Source organism: Schistocerca gregaria, chromosome 1 (assembly GCF_023897955.1).
Source record: "Schistocerca gregaria isolate iqSchGreg1 chromosome 1, iqSchGreg1.2, whole genome shotgun sequence".
Taxonomy (NCBI): Eukaryota; Metazoa; Arthropoda; class Insecta; order Orthoptera; family Acrididae; genus Schistocerca; species Schistocerca gregaria.
Genome location: NC_064920.1, coordinates 725,171,109 through 725,185,889, shown reverse-complemented (window position 1 = coordinate 725,185,889; position 14,781 = coordinate 725,171,109). Strand labels below are relative to the sequence as shown.

At 43.3% G+C, this 14,781-nt stretch overlaps 1 protein-coding gene across 1 annotated transcript in view; it reads left to right on the top strand.

Annotated features, from left to right (window-relative positions):
* Positions 1-14,781, top strand: part of LOC126266799 (follistatin-related protein 5-like) — a 719,134-nt gene that overhangs the window by 433,670 nt on the left and 270,683 nt on the right. The window lies entirely within an intron of this gene.

Genomic DNA, 14,781 nt, shown 5'->3' with positions numbered 1-14,781 from the left:
CATCACTCCAGCGTGTCGCAGAGCTTGTCTAGGAAGGGAAATCAACCAACCTCTTTATTCTGTCGTTTGGTGGCATATTCTTTAAGACTGTGCTGGCTGGTAACGAAGAAGAATTATGAACCAATTCAATATTGATGTCCTGGAAGTCTCGCCAAGAACAAATCCATTGAAGAACGCTGCTTCGGATAGTAGCAATAACACAGTTTTTTTGAGGTTCATCATCTGTCTGTCAACGGCATTTCATTATAGATGGTACGTCAAAATGAACGTTGGTTCAATTAGATGTTGCCGTAATACAGAGACCCACTGCTTAGGAAGGCACAGGTCATATAATGCGCGGTGGTCTCTTGCAAACAGGGTACAGTAATATGTTTCGAGGTCAAGTCGATTGTAACTGTGATACAACATTATCCATGCCCCATATGAAGAAGAGGTTCAAAGAAACCAATTGCTGCTAACTGACACCACTTTACAGTGACAACCAAGAATGAAGAAGCCTGATGTGGATGGCATGATGCTCTACCTGCTGCCAAAGCGTGCACACTGAGAGCAACTTCTGAACTTCTGGATTTGTCTCTTCATGTTGCTGAAGTAGAAGGGGGAGTGTTTTGAAACATTTCCTAGGTCCGTAGTGTGCCTAGCTCGAATGAGTATACCATCAAGTTTGTTTTCAGGATTATCAGGAACGCACAGTTACCGGAAGAACACATCGAAATAACCAGTACCAGAGCAGAACAGCTTCCCTTAACAAGTGATACTGCCATATGGCTGTATGATCTTTATCCTCGATTTCATAGTTTTCGTATCAAGGACGAAAGTTCACTTGTCTCTCTTTGTTGCAATCTGTTTCAGTGAAGCGGGTACATAAATTTCAAAGACCATGTTCTTCATGTAAAAGAGGCTAAAATTATTTTATTACAAATCTTCCTCGATTCCTTGACCCAAAACAGCTGGAATACGATACAAAGTATTTTCAACGATACTTGTCAACCCAGTAAAATGAATAAGGGAAGAATCAGTTTCTTGCAGATATATTACCTGCCGCGCATCTTGCCCATTCATAAGAGTAGCAATGTGTTATGGTCCCAGTATGCTTCACTGTGTTGACCAAACAAAAAAATAGCGAAATTTCTGACACCCCCACATGATGAACTCTGGGAGCGTACAATTTCGCTCATATTTTGTCACCACTCTCCCTGCAAAGGAAAAGTCTTGTGAATGCTTGTTTCTCCTTCTTTTGTTTCTTGGAATAGAACAATGCCCAAATCCGACTTTCTGATGTCCAGATTCATACAAAAGTCCTTCATTTTTTAGAGTGGTAACATAGCTAATTACTAAAACTTCTGCTTTTAGAAATGAGAGATAATGATCATTTGATATTATTCATACGCACATTCAATTTCTTTTCCAGGAACAGTTTTCGTAAGTTGTCACAGGTCAGCACAATGATTTGGCTTATCTGGTTATTCATTATGGGCTCCTGAATATCACACCTAGTCTTTCCTCATGTCATTGTTTTTTGTGGTGGGCATTCATCACTTGCGATCTTTTTGGGGTCTGGGGAAAGTATTTCCAAAATTTCAATAGGAGGTATGCAACTATCTGGCTCACGTGTCCCATGTCTAGAACGATAACAATTACTCCTATGGAAGTTACCACAGTTTCGTAGGTTTTGATTGAAATGCTGGTAGTTCCCTCGTACTACTGGTGAAATCTGTCACTACGATTGGCATTTCAGTACGATTGGTGTCTGAAGCACATCTGTTCTAGCTCCCGTGAACTATACGAAGCTTTCTCATCTTCCCTCTTAAGCACTATGTCTTACAACAGACCTTCAAAGATAAGTAATCCAGATCTGGTACCTTTAAATAATTAAGTCGAAATATCTCTGAGTGGCTGAACAGCACAACAATAAATTGGTCCTTCCTTAGCATTCTTTCAAAGAATTTACAATTTTAGAGTAGCATCTACCCTCTGTCAGAGTTAAATTTGACATCATAAGTACTCCTCACTTACGTTAGAAACGTGCTATTTGAATCTACCTCGCTATCACTACGCCAATGATAGGCTTCTTGGTTGTATCCAGAGCCACTCGCCTCTTGCAACTATGATTTACGATACCATAGCATAAAGGCGTCCATTTTTGGCTCCTTGACGCCTTATTCCACAACATGGCCAAAATTTTCAGTAAATTTATAGTAGCCACGAAACATAGCCCTAAGAAGTATATTTGGAAAAAGACTTTGTTGTGCGAATTGCTTTGGAGACTTAAGAAATGCAGGTGCTTTTTCAATTATTAAAGTATTGAAGAATATCCAAAGCTCTTTCATTGGGAACATAGGAAAAGATATCAAAATGTTCAGTTATGTAACTTAATGTATGTCTGTGTCTTTCAAATTGGAACCAAAAGCTGTTTTATACTACGTAAGTTACAATATCTTCTAAGACAGACAGGAAAAATCCCGTTTTATCGGCGTAAATTTTCAGAATATATCAAATTTTCTCTTGTGGACATCTAACTAAGAACTTATGACTATCTGTTAGTTCCGTATTCGTGCATTTTTCGCCGAAATTGATTATCAGTGCCGGCCGCTGTGGCTGAGCGGTTCTAGGCTTTTACTCCTGAACCGAGTGACTGCTACGGTCGAAATTTCGAATCCTGCCTCGGGCATGGATGTGTGTGATGTCCTTAGGTTAGTTAAGTTTAAGTATTTGTAAGTCTTGGGGACTGATGAGCTCAGATGTTAAGTCCCATAGTGCTTAGAGCCAATTGAACCATTTGATTATCGGTACTTGATAACATTCTCGCTTGGTTACTATTTTAGTAGCCTCAGTACGAGGGTCGTTACAAAAGTTCAGCACAATGCGCATGGACGACCGTTACGCTGGCATGACAAGATGAAATTCAAGTAATTTGTGAGCAAGACTTTAGGTGATAGTGTCGCATCCTTGTTTCACACATGTTTGCCAGTTCGCTCGGCTGTGTCGTGAGTAGTTAAGTTTTTAAACGGAAGCTGAAACCGAGTGAGGTCGGCTTAGACATAACGATCAGTGTTCCTATATCAAAATGGAATTCGTACGCGAAAAGACTCAAGTGGAGATTTATAACGCTCTGAGAGAGATGTGTGGGAATAGTGTAGCGGATCGTAGCACAATATTAAGGTGGTCTGCTCGTTTCCGCAATGGTCGGACAAACAGTGAGGATAGCCTAGGAAGAGGAAGGCCATCAACTGCAAAAGATTACATCTCTCAGGCTGCTGTTAATGACATATTGAGAGAGGGTCGCCGAAAAACATGTGAGGAAATTGCTTATGAGGCCAGAATGTCAGTCACTTAGATTACATAACCATAGCTGAAAAGTTAAAGATGAGAAATGTTACCTCCAGGAGTGTACGGCGTGATCTGAATGAATAGCAGAAAGCAGGTCGGAAAAGAACTGCAGAAGAGTTGCTTTTTCGTTATCGAACAGAAGTAGAACACTTTCTGAGAACGACTGTTGGACTGAATGAAACCTAGATACGAGACTCTGAGCCAGAGTTGACATCACACTCGTCACAACGGAAAAACCGATGGGCTTCCAGCGAGGTGAAGTTATCGAAACGTTGGAAAGCTGTCATAAGCAAAACTGGAGAGATAATATTAAAGGCCTGTAAAGGTATTTCCTAAACTCAAATATTTTCTTCAGCTCTATCTTGAAGTGCGCAGAACTTTTGAAATGACCTTCGTGGTTTTTTTGGTGTTTTCCTTTCGCCTTTTTTTCTAGAAACAGGTCGTTCCCTAGGTCCTTTGTCCGATGTTGACTGAGTTTTGTCTCATTAGGGCCCGCTCACTTTAGTTAATATCGTCTGGAACGGTAATACAGTGAACTGTATGTGACACTAAACGATCTAGGCTGGCGACTAAAAGGAATCCTTATATTACCTCTGAAGGATATTGCTTACACGACAATCGGCGTGAATATTCCTCACCAGGTTCAAACTGCTTCCGTGTCGGAACCACACCATCAGGCTTGGTTCATCATTCCATAAAACCTTCTGCATTATTCCACAGAGAATCTATGTCACGGTGTTCATCCCTCTAAGAGACGTCTCGCTCATTCCGGTGGTCACTGCCTTTTAGTTAGCGGCTGTCCGCGGCTCGTGGTCTTGCGGTAGCGTTCTCGCTTCCCGCGCACGGGGTCCGGGGTTCGATTCCCGGCGGGGTTAGAGATTTTCTCTGCCTCGACACGACTGGGTGTTGTGCGTCCTTCATCATCATTTCATCTTCCTTCACTCGCAAGTCGCCGCAGTGGCGTTAAAGAACTTGTGGAGTGGTGGCCGACCCGCCCCGCGAGGAGTCTCCCGGCCACCAATGTCATACGCTCATTATTATAATTAGTTAGCGGCTGCACCGAAGACTAACGCTTACCACTTTTCGATGGACTATTTTATGACCGGTCTCAGCAGTAGAAGAACGCTGCCAGTTTTCGGAGGGAGTGAAACGATCCGTTCATCGAGTCCTCTTTAGAACGAGTCAGTCACCTTAGCACAACAGCGATTTCTCTGACAGTTCTACGTAGCCGCAGCAGTGGGCGAACCTAATGCGATTACTGTGTGGCGGCAGTTAGCCCGGACTGAGTGGCGGCCGCGGGTTTTCACAGCTCGGCCGCGCGGGCAGTCACGCCACGCCACGCCTCGCCACGACAGCGGCTGCGTGACTGGCAGCCGTTGGTCAAGCCTAACGGCGGCGCGTCGGCCGCACGCGAGGGCGCCCACACCACCGCCGTGCGCTCGCCTTGTCTCCCCATCGCACAGAGTGCGGCCGGCCTGCGCGAGTTTCTCTCACCTCCTCTTACCAGCTAGTTAGCACCGCTGCCTCAACAGGCCATGCGAAACCACTGAAACTGATTCTTGTTGCGATATACGAGTAGTTCAACAACGCTATATATACAGGGTGGTCCACTGATAGTGACCGGGCCAAATATCTAAAGAAATAAGCATTAAATGAAACAACTACAAAGAAAAAAAACCAGATGGCGCTATGGTTGCCCCGCTCGATCACGCTGCCATAGGTCAAACGGATATCAACTGTGTGTTTTTTTTTTTTTTTTTAATAAGAACCCCCACCCCCTCTTTATTACATATTCGTGTTGTACGTAAAGAAATATGAATGTGTTAGTTGGACCACTTTTTTCGCTTTGTGATAGATGGCGCTTTAATAGTCACAAACGTATAAGTACGTGGTAAGATTCCGCCAGTGCGGATGTTATTTGCTTCGTGATACAATACCCGTGTTAAAATGGACCGTTTACCAATTGCGGAAAAGGTCGATATCGTGTTGATGTATGGCTATTGTGATCAAAATGCCCAACGGGCGTTTGCTATGTATGCTGCTCGGTATCCTGGACGACATCATCCAAGTGTCCGGACCGTTCACCGGATAGTTACGTTATTTAAAGAAACAGGAAGTGTTCAGCAACTTGTGAATCGTCAACCACGACCTGCAACAGATGTGGATGCCCAAGTAGATGTTTTAGCTGCTGTCACGGCTAATCTGCACATCAGTAGCAGACAAACTGCGCGAGAATCGGGAATCCCAAAATCGTCGGTGTTGAGAATTCTGCATCAACATCGATTGCACTCGTACCATATTTCTATGCACCAGAAATTGCATGGTGGCGACTTTGAACGTCGTGTACAGTTCTGCCACTTGGCACAAGAGAAATTAAAGGACGATGACAGATTTTTTGCGTGCGTTCTATTTAGCGACGAAGCTTCATTCACGAACAGCGTTAACGTAAACCGGCATCATATACAGTTTTGGGTAACGGGAAATCCACAACGATGGCGACCTTGGCCGGTTTATGTATACTGCGGCATTATAGGAGGAAGGCTAATTGGCCCCCATTTTATCGATGGAATCTAAATGGTGCAACGTATGCTGATTTACAACGTAATCTTGTACCGATGTTACTACAAGATGTTTCACTGCATGACAGAATGGCGATGTACGTCCAACATGATGGATGCCCGGCACATAGCTTGTTGAAGCAGCATTGAATAGCATATTTCATGACAGGTGGATTGGTCGTAGAAGCACCATACCATGGCTAGCACGTTCACCGGATCTGATGTCCCTGAATTTCTTTCTGTGGGTTAAGTTGAAGGATATTTGCTATCGTGATCCACCGACAACGCCTGACAACATGCGTCAGCGCATTGTCAATGCATGTGAGAACATTACGGAAGACGAACTGCTCGCTGTTGAGAGGAATGTCGTTACACGTATTGCCAAATGCATTGAGGTTCACGGACATAATTTTGTGCATTTATTGCATTAATGTGATATTTACAGGTAATCACTCTGTAAAAGCATGCGTTCTCACAAATAATAAGTTTACAAAGGTACATGTACCACATTGGAACAACCGAAATAAAATGTTCAAACTTACCTACGCTCTGTATTTTAATTTAAGAAACCTACCTGTTACCAACTATTCGTCTAAAATTGTCAGCCATATGTTTGTGACTATTACAGCGTCATCTATCACAAAGCGAAAAATGTGGTCCAACTAAAACATTCATATTTCTTTACGTACTAAGCGAATATTTAAAAAAAATGGTGGTTCATATTTTTAAAGAAACGCAGTTGACCTCCGTTTGACCTATGGAAGCGGCGTCTAGCGTCCCAACCATAGCGCCATCTGGTTTCCCCCTTCAAGCTAGACAAGTTTCGTTCTTTGTAGTTTTTTTCGTTTGACGCTTATTTCGTGAGACCTTTGGCCCCGTCACGATCAATGAAATACCCTGCATATAAGGGCAGCGGAAAAGTGTTACTATCGTGGAACAAAAAATATAAATATGTTCCTGTTTATTTAAGACTCTGAATGAAAATTGTAGAACCAGGTACCTCATTCTATCTTCCTCAGCACCTCCGAAATTTTCCAAAAATTTGAGATGCGAAAATATTCGCCTTTTTTTAACATCCAACTCACCTCAAACCCCCACAAACTGCTCTAACTGTAACTCGCTCCCACCCACTAGTCCATCGCTGTAAGTTGCGCATGCGGATGCAGTTCCAGATGCCCTTTCTCACTCACACCAAGCCCAATTGATAGTCACTCTCTCTTTGTGTCTCTCTTTCGTTGTCTCTTGTGTTACAGCCACAGACCTCTTCATTCTATTCTACTACTGCTGCAGTTCTCCTCGACTGTCAATGTCTCCCTCTAGCTCTCTCTTACTCCAAACACCTCATTCCTTCCTTCCTATTGCGTCTCATTTTCGCACTCTCTCTTTCACTTCCTCGTTGTCATTGTCATACGTAGTCTACCTCTCATTATAACTGGCTCTCACCCACTTCTAATCTCTCTTTATCTTTATTCCTCCCCTCTGTCACTGTCTCCTTCACCCTTTTCCTGTAACTGTTCTCTCCTGTGAACTATGTTCCACTGCCATTGTGTCCCATTCTTCCTCTCACATTGCCATTGTCTCTCTCGCTCTTCCTACAACACTCTCTGTCTACTCTCTACCAGTAATTACGACTTCTTCGTTTCTTTCCGGCGGCCAAAATCCCGGGAAAGATTTTTAAATTGGCTGAGGAAGGTAGAATGAGGCAGCTGGCAACACACTTTTCAGTCAGTCTTTTGAATAAAAAGTAACTTACTCGCATTTTTTTGTACTTCGTAGGAACATTTATCCACTGGTTCCCTTCTTTTCCATGCAGCAGCAGGGTATGTATCTCATAGGAAAAGAAATGTACTGGATAGTAAAAATTACGTAGCTTACTTACGTGAGACTGGAATAACGCGAAACTGCTTTTACACCTCACATAGGATTTTAACCGCAAACATTGTCTGGGTATGCTTCAGTACTACAAAATGCGATTCCCATATGATAACGGAGAGACATTAGAGCATACTTCTCCGTGCTACATCACTTTGTAAACAACGTTTCCGTATCACACCGGATTTTGCGTGTGTATGTTACGTGTACAAATACGGTAACTTCGAGCCTCTAAGTCTGAAAAATTGATGAAAAAATGAAGAAAATTGTCAAGATTATTTGAGAACGGGATCTTAGGAACATTTCGTACATTTGCTATGCCTAGCAGTCTTGGAATCCTCCGCTGGGTTTCGGTCCGCTGCTGACGGCAAAAATATATTTTAAAAAAAACACTTTTTGTGGATTTTTCCGAGGAACCGCATATGAATTAATGATGCTTCCACCGTTGACCACATCAAATACAAAAGAGAATCTACCGGTTTGCTCTAGTTGCCTAAGCAGCAGGAAGTGCATAATATTTATCTTTGACCCTATACTGAAGGATAGTAACACTAAAGCGATTCTTCTGTTGTCTATACAAATACTGCCTGTCCCAAGAGCAATCCAAAACACCTGACTCTACCCTTATTAGCACCAACAGAACTCGAGGCGTGACCACCGGCGTTTTGGAACGTATTGGATACGCAACTGTCACATGCATATCGATACGGCAACAAACGTCGAATCTGGTCATCTTGAAAAATACTTTTGTTCATTCACACTCTCATAATCTTATAATGACCTGCTTGTCATGGGGACATTATCATCCGTTTTTCTGTTTTGTCGTTTAACCCAGCGTTTTCATCGTTTATATTCACGTAAAAATCCCCCTTTTTCACACAACCGTGCGTTCGAATCTCGCGCGCGCAATCTGACAAACTACCATTAGGATTTATATTGTTAGCGTTCCACTTGTGTCATTCGTGTACTTTCGTCATCGCTGTGTGTCATATTCTTTTCGCCGCAGGTGTTGCAGTCATTTTTGTTTGTCTCAACCCTCTCGCCCTTACGTCTCCATCCATTCGCCAAAGCCATCCCAGTTCCGACGGTGTCAGATGTCTTCACTGCTGCAGCCCTCAGCAATGCTTCCCGTTTACATCAGGTACCTTTCTTCATCATTGCTGTTTCCATTGAACATGTCATCACATTTACGCTTCCAGAACATCTGCTTCCACTGAAACAACATGGAACATTCTCTTTACAGACGATACGTATCATCCATTTTATTAATACAAAATTTGCCAGTCCCTCTCCCCTAACAACTTAAGTACACTTCTCAGCTTCCCTCGCAGGTAGCATCCGTCTCAGTACGAATAACACTCAGCAGACATAGACCTGAGGCCTCATCAAAGGAAACTTTCATCGTTTACCGTCTATCCCGTCCATACATTTCGTAAACACCAAATTCTTAAGACACAATACAAAGTGTTCGCCATAGATAAACCGTACCTAATTTAACAATTTTACAGCAAAGGCAGATCTCAAGATCCCAAATCTCCTCCTGCTGCCGCTGAAGAAGACTTCTCAATGAATGATCATCTGAATCTCCGGTGTACGTAATGTTTCTCATTTAAGAGCTCCTCAAGTGTCTCAACGTCATTTTTCTTCTTACAGCCCCACCTGTAAATAAAACTCGTCCTGTCTTTTCCTACGTGAATTGAAGTCCATATCAGTTCTTCAGCCATCAGTCCTATGTCTGTTTGATGCGGCGTGCTACATATTCGTCCATGTGACAACCTCTCCATCTCAGAACAGCACTTGCATCCTTCTTCTTCAATTGCTTGTTTGATACATTCCAATATCTGTCTTCCTTTACAGCTTTTACCCGCTACAGCTTCCTTTGCAACGAAAGTCTTGTCATTAGTCCTATGATGCTACCCCTTCTTCTTGTCAGTGTTTTTCACACGTTCCTTTCTTCACCGATTCTGCCGAGAACCTCCTTATCCGTTGCATAACCAGTCCATCTGATTTTCAACATTATTCTACTGCATCACATCGCGAATGCTTCAATTCTCCTCTGTTCCGGTTTTCCCACAGTCCATGATCCACTACAATACAATGCAGTGCTCCAAATGTACATTCTCATAAATTTCTTCTTCAAATTCAGTTCTGTGCTTGAAACCAATCGAGTTCTTTGGACCAGTTCTTTCCCTTTGCGAGTCAACTTTTCATGCCCTCCTTGCTTCGTATGTGAAGAGTGAAAGGTAGAAAATTCCTTCGTCCACATAGTGAACACTAACTTTGTTAAGTTTCTCGCTGTTCTGATTTCTGCTTCATCTCACTGGTATTGCCTTTTTCCGGTTTACTCTCAACCCATTCTCTGTACTCATTACCCTCTTCATTCCATTCAACAGATCCTGTAATTCTTCTTCACTTTCGCTGAGGATAGTAGTTTCATCAACGAAACTTACAATTGATATCTTTTTACCCTGGTATTTAATTTCATTCTTGAACCTTTCTTTTACTTCGTCATTACTTGTTCGATTGAACATTAGGGGCGAAAGGTTTGTATCCCTAATTTTCATCATTTTCAATCCAAGCATTTCATTCTTGATCCTCCAGTCTTATTGTTTCCTCTTGGTTCTTGTGCATATTGCTTATCACCTGTCTTTTCTAGTAGCTTACCTCTGTTTTTCTCAGAATTTAGAACATCTTGCAACATTTCACACGCATTACCTAGAAGGGTAAATTCTATGGGCGTATGTCGATTTCTCCTCTGTCATGCTTCCATTATCAATCACAGAGCCCTAGCCGCCTCTCTAGTGCCTTTTAACTTTCCTGAACCCAAAATGATCGTCACGTAACAGATCACAAATTTTCCTTTTCATTCTCGGGAACGTTATTCTTGTCAACAGCTTGGATGCATGAGACGTTAAGCTTATGGTGCTGTAATTTTCTCACCTATCTGCCCTTGCTGTCTTCGCAAATGTGTGAATGTTTCTTTTCTGAAAGCAAGATGGTACAACTCTAGTCTCATATATTCAACATACCAAATAATCTTACAAATTCCGATGGAGGTGGAGCTCCACTTTATCTGATTTCAAGTCTTCCAGAGCTCTTTTAATATCTGGAGCTAATAGTGGATTAGAACGTCACGGGTCCCGGATTAGAACGTCGCCACAGCTTAACTTTTGAATAAAAATCATCAGCAAGGAGATCGAATACTTACAGAATAAAAAGTTCTCTCGCTCTGCTCTGCCAAAGGGATTGTCAACGAGGGCAGAGTAGCGGACAGAGATTCAGGCCACACTCTTCCCCTTGGGACAGGATATGACCCTAACAGGTAGAAAAGTCAACAATAATTAACCGCATAGGTATGCAGATGGCAATGGAACCACTACATTAAGACACATAACGTCTCTCCATAGGACATGTGCCCTACAGTTCAGAGTATCTTGATGAAGTCTGTATAGGCAAAAGATTTCGGAATAGTCCCCCAATGGTATCTTCTGTAGGGGACTGACACAGGGGAGGTGACCATTGGAAATAGATTGAACGACGAAAGAAAGAAAACAATTTACGAGTCGGGGAGTGAAAAGTCACAAGTTACAACGTGTTAGGAAAGCTAAAAAATCTTAAAGTAGAAATGCTAAGGCTCAATCTAGATATTTGTGAAATGAAATGGAAACCAAACAAGGATTTATACTGAAACGAGTGTAAGGTAATATCAACAGCAGCATAAAATGGTATAACGATTTGTTATGAATGAGATTCGTTATGAATGGGAAGATTACTTAGAGAGGGAGTTACTGTGAACAGTTAAAACAGGATTGTTTTCATTAGGATCGACAGCAAACCAACACCAACAACCAAATATTCATGCCAGTGTGCAAGCACATAATAAAGAGATAGAGAAGGTATATGAGGATATTAAAATCGTTATTCAGCACGTAAAGGGAGATTAAAATCTGAAATTCATAGGGGGTGCCGGGGAAGCAGCAGGACAAAGTGCTACGGGAGAATATGGGCTTGGAAATAGGAACAAGAGAGAAGAAAGACTAAATGAGTTTTGCAATAAATATCATTTAGTAATAGCGAATGCTCTGTTTAAGAATCACGAGAGTAGTGGGTATACTTTTAAAAGGCTGCGAGGTACTGGAAGACTCCAGTTAGATTACATAATGGTCTGTCGCAAATCCTTAAATCAGATATTGGACTGTAAGACATATCCAGGAGCAGATATAAACTCGGATCACAATTTAATAATGATGAAGAGTAGGGTAGATTCTAAGAGACAGTCAGAAAGAATCAGTGTGCAAAGAATTAGTATAGGGAAGTATGAAGGTATGAAGAGATACTGTGATGATGAATAATTCAGTAGCCAATTATATGGAAGAGAAATGAACATCTATGAAAAGACAGTCACATAAGTTTGAAAGAAAAACTTAGTTATAGGTAAGGTAGCTCCAAAGAGAACGTAGGTAACAGAAGAAATACTTGATCGACGGATGAGGGAAGTACAAAAATGTTGAAGGAAATTCAGGATTAAAGAAGTTCAAGTAAAGAAATAGAAGTCACTTAGGAATGAAATACATAGAAACTGCAGGGAATCTACACTCCTGGAAATGGAAAAAAGAACACATTGACACCGGTGTGTCAGACCCACCATACTTGCTCCGGACGCTGCGAGAGGGCTGTACAAGCAATGATCACACGCACGGCACAGCGGACACACCAGGAACCGCGGTGTTGGCCGTCGAATGGCGCTAGCTGCGCAGCATTTGTGCACCGCCGCCGTCAGTGTCAGCCAGTTTGCCGTGGCATACGGAGCTCCATCGCAGTCTTTAACACTGGTAGCATGCCGCGACAGCGTGGACGTGAACCGTATGTGCAGTTGACGGACTTTGAGCGAGGGCGTATAGTGGGCATGCGGGAGGCCGGGTGGACGTACCGCCCAATTGCTCAACACGTGGGGCGTGAGGTCTCCACAGTACATCGATGTTGTCGCCAGTGGTCGGCGGAAGGTGCACGTGCCCGTCGACCTGGGACCGGACCGCAGCGACGCACAGATGCACGCCAAGACCGTAGGATCCTACGCAGTGCCGTAGGGGACCGCACCACCACTTCCCAGCAAATTAGGGACACTGTTGCTCCTGAGGTATCGGCGAGGACCATTCGCAACCGTCTCCATGAAGCTGGGCTACGGTCCCGCACACCGTTAGGCCGTCTTCCGCTCACGCCCCAACATCGTGCAGCCCGCCTCCAGTGGTGTCGTGACAGGCGTGAATGGAGGGACGGATGGAGACGTGTCGTCTTCAGCGATGAGAGTCGCTTCTGCCTTGGTGCCAATGATGGTCGTATGCGTGTTTGGCGCCGTGCAGGTGAGCGCCCCAATCAGGACTGCATACGACCGAGGCACACAGGGCCAACACCCGGCATCATGGTGTGGGGAGCGATCTCCTACACTGGTGATCGTTGAGGGGACACTGAATAGTGCATGGTACATCCAAACCGTCATCGAACCCATCGTTCTACCATTCCTAGACCGGCAAGGGAGCTTGCTGTTCCAACAGGACAATGCACGTCTGCATGTATCCCGTGCCACCCAACGTGCTCTAGAAGGTGTAAGTCAAATACCCTGGCCAGCAAGATCTCCGGATCTGTCCCCCATTGAGCATGTTTGGTACTGGATGAAGCGTCGTCTCACGCGGTCTGCACGTCCAGCACGAACGCTGGTCCAACTGAGGCGCCAGGTGGAAATGGCATGGCAAGCCGTTCCACAGGACTACATCCAGCATCTCTACGATCGTCTCCATGGGAGAATAGCAGCCTGCATTGCTGCGAAAGGTGGATATACACTGTACTAGTGCCGACATTGTGCATGCTCTGTTGCCTGTGTCTATGTGCCTGTGGTTCTGTCAGTGTGATCATGTGATGTATCTGACCCCAGGAATGTGTCAATAAAATTTCCCCTTCCTGGGACAATGAATTCACGGTGTTCCTATTTCAATTTCCAGGAGTGTATTTTCAACTGATTCGATGAAAAATGTGAAGGAATGGAAAAACAAACATTGGTGAAGTTGAAAGCAAAAGCTGCATCATTAAGAGTACAATAGAAGTAACACTGTTAAATGCACAGAAGAGAGCCGATTGGTGGAATGAGAACACTGAAGGCCTCTTTCATGGTGAGGATTTGTTTGATGCCATGACAAAAAAAGCAAACAGGGCTCGAGAGAGAAGAGCTACTGGATCCAGTATCAGAATTTAAAAGAGTTCTGGAAGACTTAAAATGATATAAGGCCGAAGGGGCAGATAATATTCCATAAAAATTCCTAAAATCATTGCGGCAGGGGGCAACAAGTATTGGTGTCTAGAATGTACGAGACTAGCGATATAGCACCACACTTCGGGAGAAACATTATTCACACAATTCCCAAGATTTCAAGTGACGACAAGTGTGAGAATTAACAAAAAATTTGCTTAATCACTCACGTATCAGATTTACTGATAAGAATAATATACATAAGATACCGATAATTTCGGCTCCAGCAAAGGTAAAAGCGCTCCTGACGCTGACGCTGGGAACGGAAGCAAGTCTGGAGAAAAATCAACGCGTTCATAGAAGTTTTCGACTAGGAATAAGCGTTCGACTGTGTAAAATGGTGTAAAATATTTGGAATACTCAGAAAAAAATGGGGGAGCTCTACGGAAAGACGGTTGGTTTACAGTATGTACAAGAAAGAAGAGGGAACATTAAGATCGGAAGACCAAGAACGAAGTGCTCGGATTGAAAGAGGTGTAGGTAAGGGATGTATTTTTTCACTCCTACTGTTCAATCTATATGACGAAGACACAGTAACGGAAATGAAAGAGAGGTTCAAGAACGGAATTAAAATTCAGTGTCTAAGGATATCAATGACAAGATTAGGTGATGATACTGCTAACCTCAGTTGGAGTGAAGAAGGATTACAGGGTCATGTGAGTCAAATGAATATCCTAATCAGTGCTTGAGCAATGGCCTCCATAACGATTGTCAGGTCCT